The sequence below is a fragment of the Chiloscyllium punctatum genome, chromosome 42 (assembly GCF_047496795.1).
Source record: "Chiloscyllium punctatum isolate Juve2018m chromosome 42, sChiPun1.3, whole genome shotgun sequence".
Classification (NCBI taxonomy): Eukaryota; Metazoa; Chordata; class Chondrichthyes; order Orectolobiformes; family Hemiscylliidae; genus Chiloscyllium; species Chiloscyllium punctatum.
The window spans coordinates 16800033-16816238 of record NC_092780.1 but is presented as its reverse complement, the minus strand read 5'-3'; the positions used below and the strand labels follow the sequence as shown (position 1 = coordinate 16816238).

General features: G+C 39.5%; 1 protein-coding gene across 7 annotated transcripts in view; it reads left to right on the top strand.

Annotated features, from left to right (window-relative positions):
- The first annotated feature begins 1291 nt into the window (after positions 1–1291).
- stat3 (signal transducer and activator of transcription 3 (acute-phase response factor)) overlaps positions 1292–16206 on the top strand; it is a 52652-nt gene continuing 37737 nt past the window's right edge. For 2 of the 7 annotated variants that reach the window (XM_072561514.1, XM_072561513.1), the window contains exons 1-2: positions 1292–1568; positions 3400–3479. The gene's annotated coding sequence lies outside the window, so the exon portion shown is untranslated. Of the gene's footprint in view, positions 1569–1591; positions 1675–1979; positions 2060–3399; positions 3480–16206 lie in introns of those variants that run through there. The other 5 variants (XM_072561518.1, XM_072561516.1, XM_072561515.1 and 2 more) reach the window with 4 other exon arrangements.

Genomic DNA, 16206 nt, shown 5'->3' with positions numbered 1-16206 from the left:
TACACTCTAACGTAATAACTTACAGTCCCGATGAAAACGTCCTTCTAGCATTGCCAAAACACCATGTATTTAATATCCCTGAACAATGGATGATAAGATGTTGAAAAGAAAGATGCACTTCTAAATTAAGTTTGGATTGAGCAAACTGGAAATTGCCATTAATACTCCTGAACGGTAGGTTTCCTTGCCGTTCAGCTGTTAGAATGGTGGGAGGTGGGGGTGATACATGAAAGTTTCAGTTTTACAGAAAATGGTCATTAATCACAAACGCAAATTCTACTTGTCTTTCCATCAAGTGTTGGCTAGCCTGCTGAGTCTTTCCTGCACGTTTCTCTTCTAATTGCCTGTATTTACAGTATTTCATTTTGCATGAAAGTTCAATTGCTTTACTGGAAATTCTTGGGTACAAATATAGATTTGATTGCAGATTCTGTTCTAAGTGCTGAGTTATCAGAAAAAAACTTTGCTAATAAGCCATGTGGGGTGGACAAAGTTAAAAATCAGACACCACCACGTTATAGTCTAACAGGTTTATTTGGGAACACTAACTTCCAAATAAACCTGTTGGACTATAACCTGGCGTTGTGTGATTTTTAACCTTACTCATAAGTGATAATCTGCAATTTTCACATCCTCAGCAAGGGTCTTCGGACCCGAAACGTTAAGTGATTTCTCTTCACAGATGCTGTCAGACCTCCTAAACGTTTCCAGCAATTTCCGTTTATGTTTCCCATTCCAGGTCCTAACTTAGTGTCATAATTCTAATCACTCAATGAAAATAGAGACATTGCTCGTTAGTTTTAGTTTCAAAAGTCCCATATAATTTCATCAATCAGAATCCAGCTTTTCGAAAGAGATGATAAATATACAAAATTTTGCATTAAACAATATGCAATCGCCTGCTTTTCCTTTTTTAAGCGGGGAGGGGGGGGAAATAAAAGGTTTAGTCATTTGATTGACAGCAAAACTCCCATCAATTTGGGCTCTGGCACTGGCTCTCAGGAGTGAAGACGTCATCGCTGCCAGGAACTCAGATGATTTCGCCTCGCGGGCTGTTCCAGGGAGCGGTCTGTCCCCCCACCAATCAGCGCTTCCGGTGCCACGCAACCCTACAGGCACACCGCGTGCAGCCGGGGGGAGCGAGGCGGCAGACGGAACAGCCGGGTGGGGGGGCGTGGCATCCCACAACCGAACTCGCCGCCCCCTTCCTCGCTTCCATTGGCCGAAAACGTCCGGAGGGCGGGACGCCTCCGGGAGCAGACCGTCCGTCGATTGGTCGAATCGGCTGTCAATCCCGATCAGCACGGTTAGGTTGTCGTGCCTCTGACGTGAGGAGGGGGGGGGTCACTTTTATGTTCTTTTTTTTAAATGAAAAAAATTCTTGTCGTGGCGAAGTGCGTCAAAAAACATAATCGAATCGGCAGGTTTTTAAAAGACGGTTTGTTTGAGGTGAAAAGAGGATCAAATATCGCCGCGTCCGGGGCCTTGGCGGGATTAAGAATGTCCCAGCTGTAGGTCGAGGTGTCAGAAAGTTGGGGCCGTCAGTCTGGAAAGTTTCATTGCTGCAGGTACAGTGTGCCTTGTATTTTAATTCTTACTTGCAGCAGGCCTCGTCAGCAGAGTGCCAAGCTGAAAGTTTTACCGTAAGTGTGGAGTGACCAAGTCACTTGACAGGTGGGCATCGAATTTTGATCATTGAAAGCCTCTGGATTTTTAATTTCGGTCTCCAAGGCTGCTGAGTCTGATCCAGTCAGTGTGGCGCAGCAGGGATATGGCAGTTATTGATTTCAAAAATAAAAGCAATGCAAGGCTGCCCGACTTGTTGTTTTTTAAAGTCCTGTTGGAAGCGCAGCCTGATCCGAGGTAAATGGGCTGCTAACACCTGACTCACATTCTCCCCACCCCCCCAACACAAAATATAGGAGGTATCACTTGCGAGTTGAAATGTTGTCCTTCAGCGACCGCTAACAGGAAGTGGGGTTGCTGTGTTAAAGGGAAGAGTTGTGGACGCATGGTGAATGTGTTTATCAGCTTCTGGTGAAGTGTTCGTGCTTAAATGGTATTTTATCACAGAGTAGTGCATTTACTTTGTATTTATTGCGTGCAAATGTAATCTTTATGCTGCCTATGACCCTTCAACAAAGCATCATTTATGAAAACTGTTGTGTTTAAAATCTAAACTTAACCATAGATCCCTGATGAAGGGCTTTTGCCTGAAATGTCGATTTTCCTCCTCCTCGGGTGCTGCCTGATCTGTGCTTTTCCACCACCACTCTAATCTTTACATAGACCATTCTACTTAATTATGGGATTCTGATTCAGCATATGCAATTATTTTTTTTGTATAGCTGCATAGAATTTGAATGAAATGTTAACCAGATTTAATCACAGTCAATGTGGGTTATCATTGAAATGCTTTATGTAAAGGAAATAAACTACTGTAAACCTGGAGGTGTTGTCCTTTGTGACAAGGGTGGGCTATTTGCTAACTTTTTGATAAATGATTCTCAACTGGACAGGCACGATGTTGTCATGATGTTTATTGGTTGATCTTCAACATTTTTTCATTTAATCTGTTGCACATGTGTTTTCCCCAATCGCTATGTGTATTCAAAACAGAACTAAAATGATGGAGGATTCTGGTAACCCTCTGTCTTGCTCATTATGTAGTCAATAGCTACTTAAACTTTGATATTTCAATACCCAGTTCAATGTAGCAGTGTGGAATCACCCCTGTCACTTGTGGTTATAATGTATGATTGAACATTGCAGATTTAATGATTTTGATATAAAACAATAATACTGCTAAGATTTGTTTCACTTCTCAACAAATTCACAGTATTGCTCATTTACTGATGCTTTAGTTTCTGTGATACAAAAAGTGCCATACAACTCTATAACGTTATGAGTAGCTAACATGTGAGTAGATTCTTTCAAAGTCTATGCGGTGTTTGGCATCAGCAATTTTTAATTCCTCGAATATTGGGGGAAAATTCATTTTGTTTTTAAGAATCTGAGAAAATATTGGCTGAGGTCAGCTAAATCTGGCACTGTATTAGATTAGATTAAACAATGCATTAACGATAACATTGTTGATACCATTTGCAGAATAGTTTATGAAAAACAGCATACTGTGTTTGTTTTGTTTTATTGAAGGATTGTTTTTCTGTGTGCATAGAATACATTTTTTTGGAGAACCAAATATCAGGATCATCTTTTCCCTACCTTTTTAACTTAGTGATTTTCTGCTGTCCGTTACTGTTGTAAGACTTTTTTATATGACCTGTCCATTTGACCAATTTTCTGCCGAGTGATTTTGAGATATTTATTTATCTTATCCATTTAAGTTTTTGTCTACCAGTTTACACTATATCAAAGTTATTTCTTTCTGCCTTTCAGCATTAAAGTGTGATAAAGGTGTATTGAGAAAAATCTTGAGAGAGAAGGAAAATTCTGTAGACATCAGCTGAGGCAATCAGGTAAATTGTACTAATACACCACCTCATCATGGATGTTTCTCTCAGTTCCTAGCACTAAATACTATAAATAGTTTAAAAATACTGCCTGTTTAAAATGCATCAAGATTATTACTAAAAACAGCATGAACTGTGTATATTTTTATAATGTAAATTTAAGAATTTGTTTGAAAGGAGGCAGCACAGTTCAGAATTCTGTGAGCTTGGTCTGTTAAGTGGGTAGTCTTGAGTGAGTGTAACTTCAGTTTTCCCACATTTTGAAGCTGAATTTTAAGCAAACTGATTTTGAAACCAGAAGCAGAAGGTGTGATATTTTGGTTGGTTTACAAGAATGAGGAACGATACTCCATTTTAGAGGTCATGTACTGATAGTAATTTCAAAAGACCAAATATGTAACAGTATCTTGTGAATAAGAACATCATAATATTTCCAGTTCTTTAGAAATGGGGAAAAATATTTTTCTATGTAAGTTAAATGTTTACTTCCTTTATTAATAAACATTAGCTGCAGTGAGATACATCTCCTGGAAGTAGTTTAAAAGCTGCAGCTATTTCAAGATACATCAAAAATTGTGTATGTGAAGGCTTGTTTCTTTCACAGTATTGTGATGTTAAGTTTTCTTTCATATGTACATTTCTTGTTTAGTTTAGAGTTTGGATTTTGAAACTAGTGGCAGAGGATTTCCTGGCTGTATGTGTACGAAGAGGTTTTATAATTGTCAGTATTCCTGGAAATGCATTTTAAACAAAACTGAGTATGGGACTGAGTTCCTGGAGTGCAAATGGGAATTTGTTTGCATTGAGAGAGTTTTATCAGCTGACAGGATATATTAAGCTGCTTTCAGCTGGAAAGATTATGAATTTCTTGTTTTAATTTATTGGGAGAATGCACACAGCTTGGACAGCTTGAGGTTCAGTTTGCAGAACTTCTGATTGAGGTTGGATGTATGAAACAGTTCTGTAAAAATGTTAACTCAGAAAAGTTAGGAAATAGATTACTTTAGTATAAAGAGGTTAGTTTGAAAGATCCAGACCTGCGTGTTTGATTAGATAATGAAGGAATTATTCAAAACTGAGGAAATCTAATTTCAGTTTTGTGAATACTTAAAGAATAGGCTGCCAAATTCTCAAGACTGCAAATTGAAAGAAACAGTTAACATTCTACCTGTAGAAGGGGTAGAATAGCACTTTGGTGTTTTAGTACTGTGAGGTGTTGATGTTGGGAGAAGTGGAATTGTATTTTACTCTGTTTGAAAATATTTAATGTTATTTGTGAATAGCTTGGTTTATTCTATTTTATCTTCTGTTTCATTGTTAATACCGGACTTGTAGCATTGCGTGCTTTTTGTGAATGACACCCTTTTCAAATTTAAAAAAAATCAAAGCAGATTTTTTTTAAAAAATCAAACCAGATTTGTTTTTTAAATCTAGTCTGATATTATAACTGGACATATCAGTTCAGATTATAATGGTAAAACATTATTCAAGTATGTCTCCATCCCCTGCAGCCTTTTATTTAATTCTCCTTGTATGTTCCAGTTGTGTTTAGGACATGTATTTTGATCACTTCTTAGAAAAAGGGGATTACATTACCCCATGCAGTTGGTATAGTTGTATATTCTGGCACTGTGTTGCCTCCATTTAGTATAATATGCTGATATTATGGCAGCATACTTTTAAAAATAAAACTTCTGTGTTAATTGTTAGATATCTTGCGCACCACTTCCAGTTTGCCTCTTAATTACCAGTCATTTCATAGTTCAATGTTAAAATAGAAAACTGCTTGTGGGAATTAAATTAGTGAGTACATTGCAACCATGCCAATTTCAAATTGAAACCTATTCTGCATATTTGAATTTTAATGCATCATAGAGCATAGACCACCCAAGCATTGAGTCTGGTGAACCTAGAAACCTCATGTTCTATCTTCCCAGTCATTGGCATTTTAGTTTTAATAAGAGGTATGTTTTATGTGTTAGAACCTTTTGTTTCTCTTGTTCTGCCGAAGAGACATGAGAATTAACAGCTTGACCATTATCTAACTGTTCCAAGCCATATGTGCAGCCCTCTAAATTATATTGTTTAAAATAATTCAGTATTTAAAGTCAGTCAGAATTAAAGCATTAGTGAATAAACTGCTGTGAAAGAGCATCTAGTCAAGATTGTCCTCTGCTAGACAGATAGGGAGACACAAAATAAAAGCAATTGAAAACAATTTTTTGAGTTGAAATTAAAATGTTGTAAAGTTCCCAATGTTTATTACGACAGTCTTTGAAGCAAAACAAAATGTTCAATTGATTTTTCAGTATTCTTATTCGACAAGAATCTAAATTTAGCTTTTATTTGTACTGTTGCCCCTATAAAAGTGTGAACATTATATCTTGAGTTGAAAAATTTAGTGCTATGTTTTATAATTTCCCGAAGTTTGAGTAGTGTTTAGGGTTTCCTCCATCACAAGTCATTAATTAAGTTTAAAATGGGTAAGGATACAATGCGATTGTAAATGGTACTAAATAAAACAAGGTTCTCACTTACAGTTTCCTAAAGTTAAATACTAATCTGCTGGTTGATGTGAACAAAAGCAAAGTGAAAAGTCTGGAAGCATTAAAACTATGTTTTTATAACTAATAAACAAAATAATTCATTGAAGAGGAGGAAAAATTGTTTACTGGAAGTGGTAGCTAGAGGCAAATGAAATTGCCAGGAATACAATCAGTTGTCAACTCTATGTGGATTTTTTTTAATCAGCCTGTTTTAGTTATGTTATTACACACTTCTGGGGCAGTTGGGACTTGAACCCAGGGTTCCTGGGTCAGAGGTAGGGGCACTGCTGATGTGCCACAAAAGCCCTTTGCCAATCTTACGTATAATGTATTTCTTTAGTAAGAAAGGCCTTCAGGACTAATTAGGACATCCCTGCCTTTTTGCCTGCATGATTGCAAAGTTGAGAATTGCTGAAAGGCAGCATGTTAACCACAGTGCAGTTGTATAAGAAAAGTAAAACTGAAAGGAGAACATTTCAAACCAGAAACTTAACTTTACAATCTTAACACAACACAATTAATCATCAAAGATTATGAAAATATTGTTACTTTTGCTGTGAGATCACAATACGATATATGGGATTGGAATTTGGATTTTGGAAAAGAAAAATAATATTAATTTGATAGTAATACTATAATTCTTAGTCTCATTGTTTATCAATTCTGAATATTTAGTTACGCAATGTTTAACACCTATGTTCAAGTGAAGGGAGAGTATTTAAAAAAAAATAATCTGAGTTCTAAGATTTTTGACCGAACAACAAAATCAGCTGGTGTTTAACTTGGAGGGAATCTTGCAGGTGGTGGTTTCACATGCATCTGCTCCTCTTTGTTCTTTTAAGATGGTAGAGGTCATGAAGTAGAGGTTTGGAAGGTACTGCCAAAGAGACTTAGTGAGTTGCTGCGTGTAGGTAGTACATACTAGTGCTTCATTGTGTTGGTGGCGAAGAGTGTTGAAGATGGGGTTAGGATATCAGTGAGGGGGCTGCTTTGTCCTGGATGGTGTCAAGCTTCATGAGTGTTGGCACTGTATTCATCCAGGCAATTGGAGAATATTCCTAATTGTGATTTTTCAAGTAGTGAACAAGCACTGTGGAGATGGATTGAATTCCTAACCTCTAACTTGTTCTCATAGAGACAGTATTTCTCTGGGAGTCAATCCAGTTCAATCTATAGCCAATGGTAACCTTCAGAATGTTGTTAGAGGGGCATTCAGTTATATTAGTATTCTTGACTGTGACAGGGTGATGGTTAGATTTGCTCATTGAAGCTGGGCATTGCCTAGCATTTGCGTGATATGAATGTTACTTGGTACTTATCAGCCCAAGTCTAGATATTGCTGTCGTCTTCCAGCATATGGATAAGACTGCTTCACTATCTGAGGAGACCTGAATGGTGCTGAACCTGGTGCTGTCATCAATGAATGTTCCCCACTTCTGACCTCATAATGGAAGGTAATTGTGCTTATGACATAACATTGTGCCTCAAGATCCCTTCACTTCCTCAATGGAAGTGTCCCTACCTCTGAGCCAAGAGATCCAGGTTCAAGTCCCACCTGCTTCAGAGGTGTGTCATAATATATCTGAACATGTTGCTTGAAAAGAAATTCTCCTTAATTTTAAGGAGCTGTTCTGGCACAGTGTAACGTGCCTACCTCTTAGCCAGAAGTCCAAGTCCCATCTTCAGAAGTATGAAATACATCTGAACAGACTGATTGATTGGAAAATGTCTGAATTGAGGAAGGGGCTCTTATGGTGCAATGGTGATGCCCTTACCTTCTTCATAATACAATATGTCTGGACAATGTGCATTGAGAAACTTGTCTGCAGAGATGGCCCACATGATTGACTACCAACAATCACAGCCATCTTCTTTTGTGTAAGATATCACCCTAACCAGTGGAGTCATTTCCATTGATTCCAGTTTTGCTGGGGCTCTTAGATGTTAGACTTGGTGAAAAGCAGTCTTGAAGTTCAAGGCCAGTCACTCTTTCCCCACCTCTGGAGTTTTTTTTTCTGTCCATTTTTTGTAATGAGGTCTGTAGCTTAGTGGTCCTGGCAGAATCCAAAGGAACCATCAGTATTCACGTAGTTTCTTTGCAAGTGCCACTTGAAAGCAGTATCATTTAATATTGCTTTCTGTCGCTTTGATAATTGAGAGTACACTGATAGGGTGGTAACTGTAGAGTTTAGATTTGTCCTACTTTTTTGTGGACAGGATATAACCTGGGCAAATTTCCACATAGTCAGGCAGATGTCAGTGTTGTAGCTCACTGGAACAGTTTTGTCTGGGGGTGTGGCAGGTTCTGGAGCACAAATCCTAAGTACTATTGCTGAAATACGGTCAGGCCTATAACCTTTGCAATGGCTAGTGCCTCCTGACCATCTTGATATTGTGTAGAGTGACTTAAATTAGCAATCAAATGGAGTCAATGATGTTTGGATCTCAGATGGAGGCTGAGAAGGATCAACCATTCAACAGTACTGGCTGAAGATGAATGTACAGTGGAATATCGATTATCTGAAAATCAGATTATCCAACGGAGATCTCGAGGTCCCAATAGAAACATTATGTCAAAGACGTTTTTCCAACAGTGATCACGTCTTTTGTTAGAGTGATTAAACTGGCACCATCTCCAATTGACTGACCACACCCCCTGACCCTCTCTCTCTGTCTCCACACTTTTTTTTTCCTTGGAGTTGTACAGAGGGGTGTACCCTAACCCACTCCCTGCTTCCCCAAATAATCTCTCCAATATTGTTCTGTACAGGACAAACGTGGAACCTGTCAAAAAGTTGTAGTAAAACGTTTTGTGTGTTAATGTTATTTTGGAGACTTGCCCCACAAAGGCAACTGCAGCAGCAGCAGCAGTCTTGATGTTGGTGTCCAGTCCAGCAGCCCCGGAGAGGGGCCGGGTTGGGGGAGGCGGTGGCGGGGTTTGTGTTGGGGGCAGTGGCTTGCATGCTTTGTGCTGGGGGTGGGGTTGGACACTGTTGGAAGGGGTTGGGGGCTGGCGGCAAGATGGGCAGGGTTGGGGTTGGATGGGATTGCGAGCAGTGTTGGGGGTCGGGACCTGCGCGTTTTATGCTGGGGTCAGGGACAGTGTTGGACTGGGTTGGGGAGGCGGTGCTGAACTGGTTGGGGGTGGGGCCTCACATGGTGTATGCTGCTGCAGTCTCCTGAATGGGTAGCTGACTTTAAAACTCCAAGCCCCAGAGGAAAGGCATTTAATCGATTTTTCCGAATAATCAATTATCCGAACGAAATAGTACCCACCCATCTCGTTCAGGTAATTAAGTTTCCACTGTATATGTTTCCAGTCCTGTTTTTTATATTGATGTTGCTGGGCACCTCCACCTTTTAAGAATGGGGATCCTTATGGAGTTTCCTCCTCCCTGTTAGTTGTTCAATTGTCCACCATAATTTATAACTGCAAGTGGGAAATCACCAAAGTTTGATCTGATCTTTTGTTTGAGATTGCTTATCCCTTGCAGTTTTGGAGAGGATTTGTAGCTCAGGTTGTGGTTCAGGTTGTATGTTTGCTCACTGAACTGACAGATTTGTTCTCAGACAATTTCATCACAATGCTAGGTAACATCATCAGTGAGCCTCCGATGAAGCCCTGGTGTTCTGTCCCGCTGCTATTCATCTGTCTTGGTCCATTGTGGGTGATATCACTTCTGGTTCTTTTTCTGAGAGGTTGGTAAATGGGGTCCAGATTGATTTGTTTGTTAATGGAGTTCCGGTTTGAATGCCACTCCTCTAGGAATTCCAGAGTATGGGGTCCTTTTGAATTCATCAGGAGCTGTTTTCAGTGTGGTGGTAGGTTTGTGGGCTACCATGATGACTAGGGGTTTGAGTAGTTTGCTCGTCATCCCTGAGATGTCTTTAAAGTATAGCAGGGTATATACCAACAGCCAGCAGAACAAATGTAATATACAAAGTACCCTGCAAGGGCTGCAGCAGACATTACATTGGACAGACTGATACATGAGCACCAACTATCCACCAAAAGACGTGACCAACTATCACTTGTATCCATAGACATAGGCAAAGAGGGACACCAGTTCAACTGGGACAATACATCCGTTCTGGGACAGGCACAAGCAAAGACACACAGGAATTTCTAGAGGCCTGGCATTCAAACCAGAACTCCATTGACAAAAATATCGATTTGCTCCTCATTTACCAATCTCTCAGAAAAAGAACCGGAAGTGAAATCGCCCACCGCAACAGACCAAGACAGATAAATAGCAAGCAGGACAGAAGGCCAGTGCTTCACCAGTCAAAAGTCTGAACTGTTAAGCCTCTGGTCAAGCCACACAATGTATAGGGCATTCTCAACGTGAAAACAGAACTTCTGCAGAAGGGCTGTCTAGTGATCACTCCAACTAATAGTGTTGTGGATGGACACAGCTATAAAAAATAGATTGGTGAGGAAGAGATCAACTAAATGTTTTCCAGTTGGTAACAGAACCAGCCTAGCAGCTATATCCTTTAGTACTTGGCCAGTCTAATCGATAGTGGTGTTCTCTCTCAGTCACTCACTGATAGACATTGAAGTTCCATGACCAGATTACATTAAGAATCTGGTGGGAGGGTTAATGTTTTTGCAGGAGCAGTAGGTGATAGTCAATGGGAGGTTTTCTTGCCCATGCTTATCACTGACTGCAGCCATGGGAGTCCAGGAGGTCTGGCATGAATTTTGAGGTCTCCATAGAGCAACTGCCTCTCAAATCAATGTTACTGTACTGCCACCTGGTTCTGTCTTGTCTGTGGGATGTTGATGGTGTTGTCAGGGACATAACTGAACTCCAGGAATCATAGCTTAATGTCAAGCAATTGCTTAACTAATCTATGTGACACCTTGCCCAGGTATGGCATTACTACAGTTAATTTTGTACCTTTTTAATGTGTATGACTGGGGAAATGTGGTTGCGATTTAATAATTCATGAAGTTCAGAGGTTTGTTTTGTAGTTTGTCATTGTTTGCAAAGAGTGTTGAGGTTAGAAGATCTACCAGTGGTAACTGAGTTTCAGTCAGATTGTTAGGAAATATTAATTGTGTTTGTATGGCTAAATTAGTTGATCTGTTTATTTTTTGAGAAGACAGCACTATACGGCCAAAGACTGACATATATGAAAGCAAATAGTTACACTCACCACTGGTTTCATATTATGTCATAATGGAAAGTCAAGTTAGCTTTTGGTGTTTTTTGTGCAAATGAATCTGAAAACCATCAGTCAGTTCTTATTCTGATAAAGTAAACTGTATTTTTGCATTCTTATTGCAGTACTTCTAGAATTAAAGACAAAAATATATCGCTTGCAATGTCTTTTTTTTGGTAGTATTTTAATTGAATATGGCAATTTGGTTAATAATCAACTTTGTGTTGACTTTGCCTTCATGAAGTAGATTTCATTGGAGACTTTGCCTTTTTTTGTTGTGCATGAAAAATCATTATGTTCAATACTTTTGCTTTGGACAGAAGATCTGTGTCAGTAAATAAGACCTGAGCACAGAGATCATTGATTTTTTTGGGGGAGGGATAATTACCACATCTCGTGCTTAGTTGTAAATCAGGTTCTGACAGTTGAGGATGGTATTGTTTGGCCTTATTAAAAAGCGCCTGAACAGATATTCACTGTTTGGTTTCTGTTCCACAAAAGCAAAAGCATTCACATGGCTAAATCTCTAATTTGTTGTGTAAGATACTTGTTCTCGTAAGGGTACAAGGCATAGATTGGTCTGCTGTCTATGAGGGACCTTTGGGTATGGGTCAGCATGAATTGGGCTTGAAGTGTATATGCAGAAGTCAGGGATTGAGGGAGCTGGAGGAGGGCTGTTTTTTTTTCTCAAAACATACTGGTGGGATGTGGCAGACCTAACACTCAGTGTGCCTCGGCATTTGGCAGCTTCCATGTACAACACCATAGTCGTCTGCAATGACTCCATAAAATGAAAATTTCATGTTTCAGTACACATTTTCCTCTGAGTTTGTACAACTGAATTGTAAAAATTTAGACCATAGGCTGTTTGATTTGTATCCTCTGAGTTGTCCTCAGTTTAAGGTAGTACTCTAATTCCCAGACAGACCCTATGTTTTAATCTTAGCTAGTTTGGTGTATTTGAAGGTTCTGTAGTAATGCAGTGCTTCTCAAAATTTAAAGTAATCTGTAAACATTAAGCCTACATGTTTGGTCTCCATCAATACATTCCAAAAAGTTTATTAGCTAGGGTATATTAATTAATTACTTGTGTTCTTGCTCTTAGTTAAACCTCTGTTTAGTTACTTTACATGCTTTTACTCTTCAGTCCATTAATACCTCGAGCTATTCAATACATCAAATTGCAATTTCGGCCTGACGTTATGTCTGGTGCTGGATGTTTTCATGATTTTGCACATCTATTGTTATCTCTATTTAGTTTTTTTGACCCATATTTGTTTATTATGTAGATACATTTTTTGTAAAACGTGTGCTGTCAGAATATTCAGACAAAGGTACTGAGGGAAAATAGGAAGCTCACTGAATCTCATGCATTTTGAAGTTGGATAAGAGACTGCTAAAGTAATAGAATCATAATAAAGCAGGCTATTCAGCCCATCAACCCTCCCATAACTCTGCATTTCTCATCACTACTCCGCCTAGCCTGCACATCCCTGGACATTATGGGGCAATTTAACATGGCCAATTCACCTAACCTGCTCATTTTAGGACTGTGGCAGGAAACTGGAGCACACCGAGGAAACCCATGCAGACATGGGAGAATGTGCAAACTCCACACAGACAATCATCTGAGGATGGAATTGAACATGAGTCCCCTGGCGGTGTGACGCAGCATTGCTAACCACTATGTCACTATGCCACCCCTATCAAGTCGTCACTTTTTTTTTAAACAAAAGTCCCAATTAAAGTGGATGTAGTAGTAGTAGTAGTAGTAGTAGCCGTCGTTGTGGCACATACCACTGCAAAAAGATATATAATGTCTAAAATATTTAGTTGAAGAAGTAAAGTCTGCACCACTATTTGTAGTTTAGCTAGTTATAATACAAGAAACGTTCAATTAATTTCAGCTGTTGGACTTCAGTGCAATGTGTGTGGAACTTTACATCTCACCTTAACAAACTTTGTTGTAATGTGATTTCCTGTGTGGTCACCATTTTGGTTTGCTCCATTTCTCTATTGACTTCAATTAGCAGTGTCATGCCAATAGAAGTAATATTAAAAAGAACTTCCGAGTGGTGACTGCACAATACTTTCATATGAGATTTCTTAATAAATCTTAAGTTTGTGACGTGCTTAAAAGAGTTTGTGACTGTATTGCAAGTATGGCTAGGCACAAAATAAGCATTCTGCTTTTTATCAGCCTAATATATACAAGGTGACATCTGTTTACTTTCAGACATTCTAGTTCCTGAACTACCTGTTCAGTTTAGTAATGGGTTTATTTTTTTTTACAAAGTGATAAAAAGGAATTAATTTTAACCCATACTATGACTGGTGGGCAAAGGTCTTACAAGTAATGTATTGTTTTAAAAAGGTGCAACTTACTGTAAACATGTCTACCTTTTGTTTAATCACAGAATTTGGGAATGGTCAAGTAACCTACTCTGAGAAACAGCTGTCTGATAATTAAACATCAGGTTCTGCGAACCATTTCAACGATAACATCTGCATGCAGGGCTTGGAAAACCCAACTGCTGAAGTAGATAGAAACAGCTAAAGGGTCAGTGCTTTTTCAGCACATCTTGTGGACCATGAGGAGGAGGAAGTCTTCTACATTTGGCTCTTCAAACAAGCTTGCCTTGATGTCACTTCCCTGAACTCCTTTTATTTCTGACGTCAACTCTCGTTTTCCTCAGATGCTGCCTGACCTGTGCTTTTCCAGGGCCTCCATTTTCGACTCTGATTCTCTAGCATCTGTAGTACTGACTTTCTCCGACAAAGATTCTGGATTAGTGGTGCTAGAAGAGCACAGCAGTTCAGGCAGCATCCAAGGAGCTTCGCAATCGACGTTTCGGGCAAAAGCCCTTCATCAGGAATAAAGGCAGTGAGTCTGAAGCGTGGAGAGATAAGCTAGACAAGGGTGGGGGTGGGGAGAAAGTAGCATAAGCAAATGTGGCTGTGGTAGCAAGTTTGTTTCACGACATGGTTGAAGAGCTTCCGGGCAGAGGAAATGACCTGGGAGTTGCAGTGGGAGAGGGACTCCTCTCTCTACAAGAATCTCAGGGAGTCCCTCTCCCACTGCAACTCCCAGGTCATTTCCTCTGCCCGGAAGCTCTTCAACCATGTCGTGAAACAAACTCGCTACCACAGCCACATTTGCTTATGCTACTTTCTCCCCACCCCCACCCTCCTCTAGCTTATCTCTTCACGCTTCAGGCTCACTGCCTTTTATTCCTGATGAAGGGCTTTTGCCCGAAACGTCAATTTCGAAGCTCCTTGGATGCTGCCTGAACTGCTGTGCTCTTCCAGCACCACTAATCCAGAATCTGGTTTCCAGCATCTGCAGTCATTGTTTTTACCTTATCCTACAAAGAGTCTGTTCATGCTCATTCACCCAAGTGTAGACCTGATTTGACTATAACAGGCTTTGCAGCTGACCAACCTTCAGTTTGTGTAGCTGCCACTTAGAAAAAGAGTAAATTCTGTTGAGGTCCCTTCATTAAATTTGGCATGACTCCTATATTCTCATGTTTCCCTTGCCATTAATATATACACCGCTCCCTTTCTTAGGTGTCAGGCCTAAATGTTCAGTTTTCTGGACCATGAAGAAGCACATTGTGGGGAGCGAGAACAGCAGGAGTACGCAAAGACTTGACATTCCATTCATACACAGTACAGAATAACTTAAATCAAATTCAGACTTATTGCTTTCTGCAAATAAACCCATTACAGAAACAACAGACCAAACTTTTCATCTTAATCATTCTTCCAGATAGGCATTAAACTATGTTGCTCTGTGTTTACCTGTGCTGTTAAATTGAACTATTTCACATGTTGTTGACTATTCTCTTTAGCATTGTCAATTCATACTTAAAATAGTTTTAATGGGGGATTTTAATCTTCCAATGGACTGGGGAGATGGATAATCACCTGCCAGAAAAGGTGTGAATTTCCATAATCTCGCTTGGCATATGTCTTGGATGTGCCAAACGATAAGCAATTTTGGATCTAGTATTGAGCAATGAGCCTGATTTAATCAGTCACCTAGTTGTTCATGAGCATTATGATCAAGTAGTGATCGTAATATGATCAAGTTTCATGTAGTGTTTATAAGAGATTAGCAAAGATTGGACACTAGAATTTTGGATTTAAGTAAGGCAAACTTTAATGGGATGAGGCAGAAACTGTCTGTCATAAACTGGAAAGCTCTGCATTTAGGTAAAACAACTAAGAAACAATGGAAAGTGTTCAAAGAAATATTTAATGCTATTCAGAAGCAGTTTGCACCCATGAGAAAGAAAAGCTCCTCTTCACAAAGAAGGCATCTAAGGATGTAAGCAAAGGCATTAAAATTAAAAGCATATTAATGATATTATTTTTAAAAAATCAAAAAACAGTACAGATCCCACAGAATGGGACAAATTCAAAGATGGACAAAGGACCATACAGCGGCTTATAAGAGTGGCTAAAACGTATTGCAAAAGGAGGCTTACAGCAGAAATAGACACAATACTGAGAGATTTTATAGTTATATAAAAGGAAAGTAGCTGGTTAACAGTATTGGCTCACTGAAGGACAATCTCCACTGGGAAGTGGCAGAGATGGTGACTGATTCTTTAGGTTCAGTATTCACAGAAAAGAAATTAACTGAGGGACAGGATGTACATGTATTTGGAAAGGTAAGGACTGATTCGGGATAGTCAACATGGCTTTGTGCGTGGGAAATCATGTTTCACAAACTTGATTTGAGTTTTTTTTTGAAGAAGTAATAAAGAAGATTGAGGGCAGAGCAGTAGATGTGATCTATATGGACTTCAGTAAGGCGTTCGACAAGGTTCCCCATGGGAGACTGATTAGCAAGGTTAGATATAATGGAATACAAGGAGAACTAGCCATTTGGCTACAGAACTGGCTCAAAGGTAGAAGAGAGAGGGTGGTGGTGGAGGGTTGTTTTTCAAACTGGAGGCCTGTGACCAGTGGAGTGCCACAAGGGATTGGTGCTGAGTCCTCTACTTTTT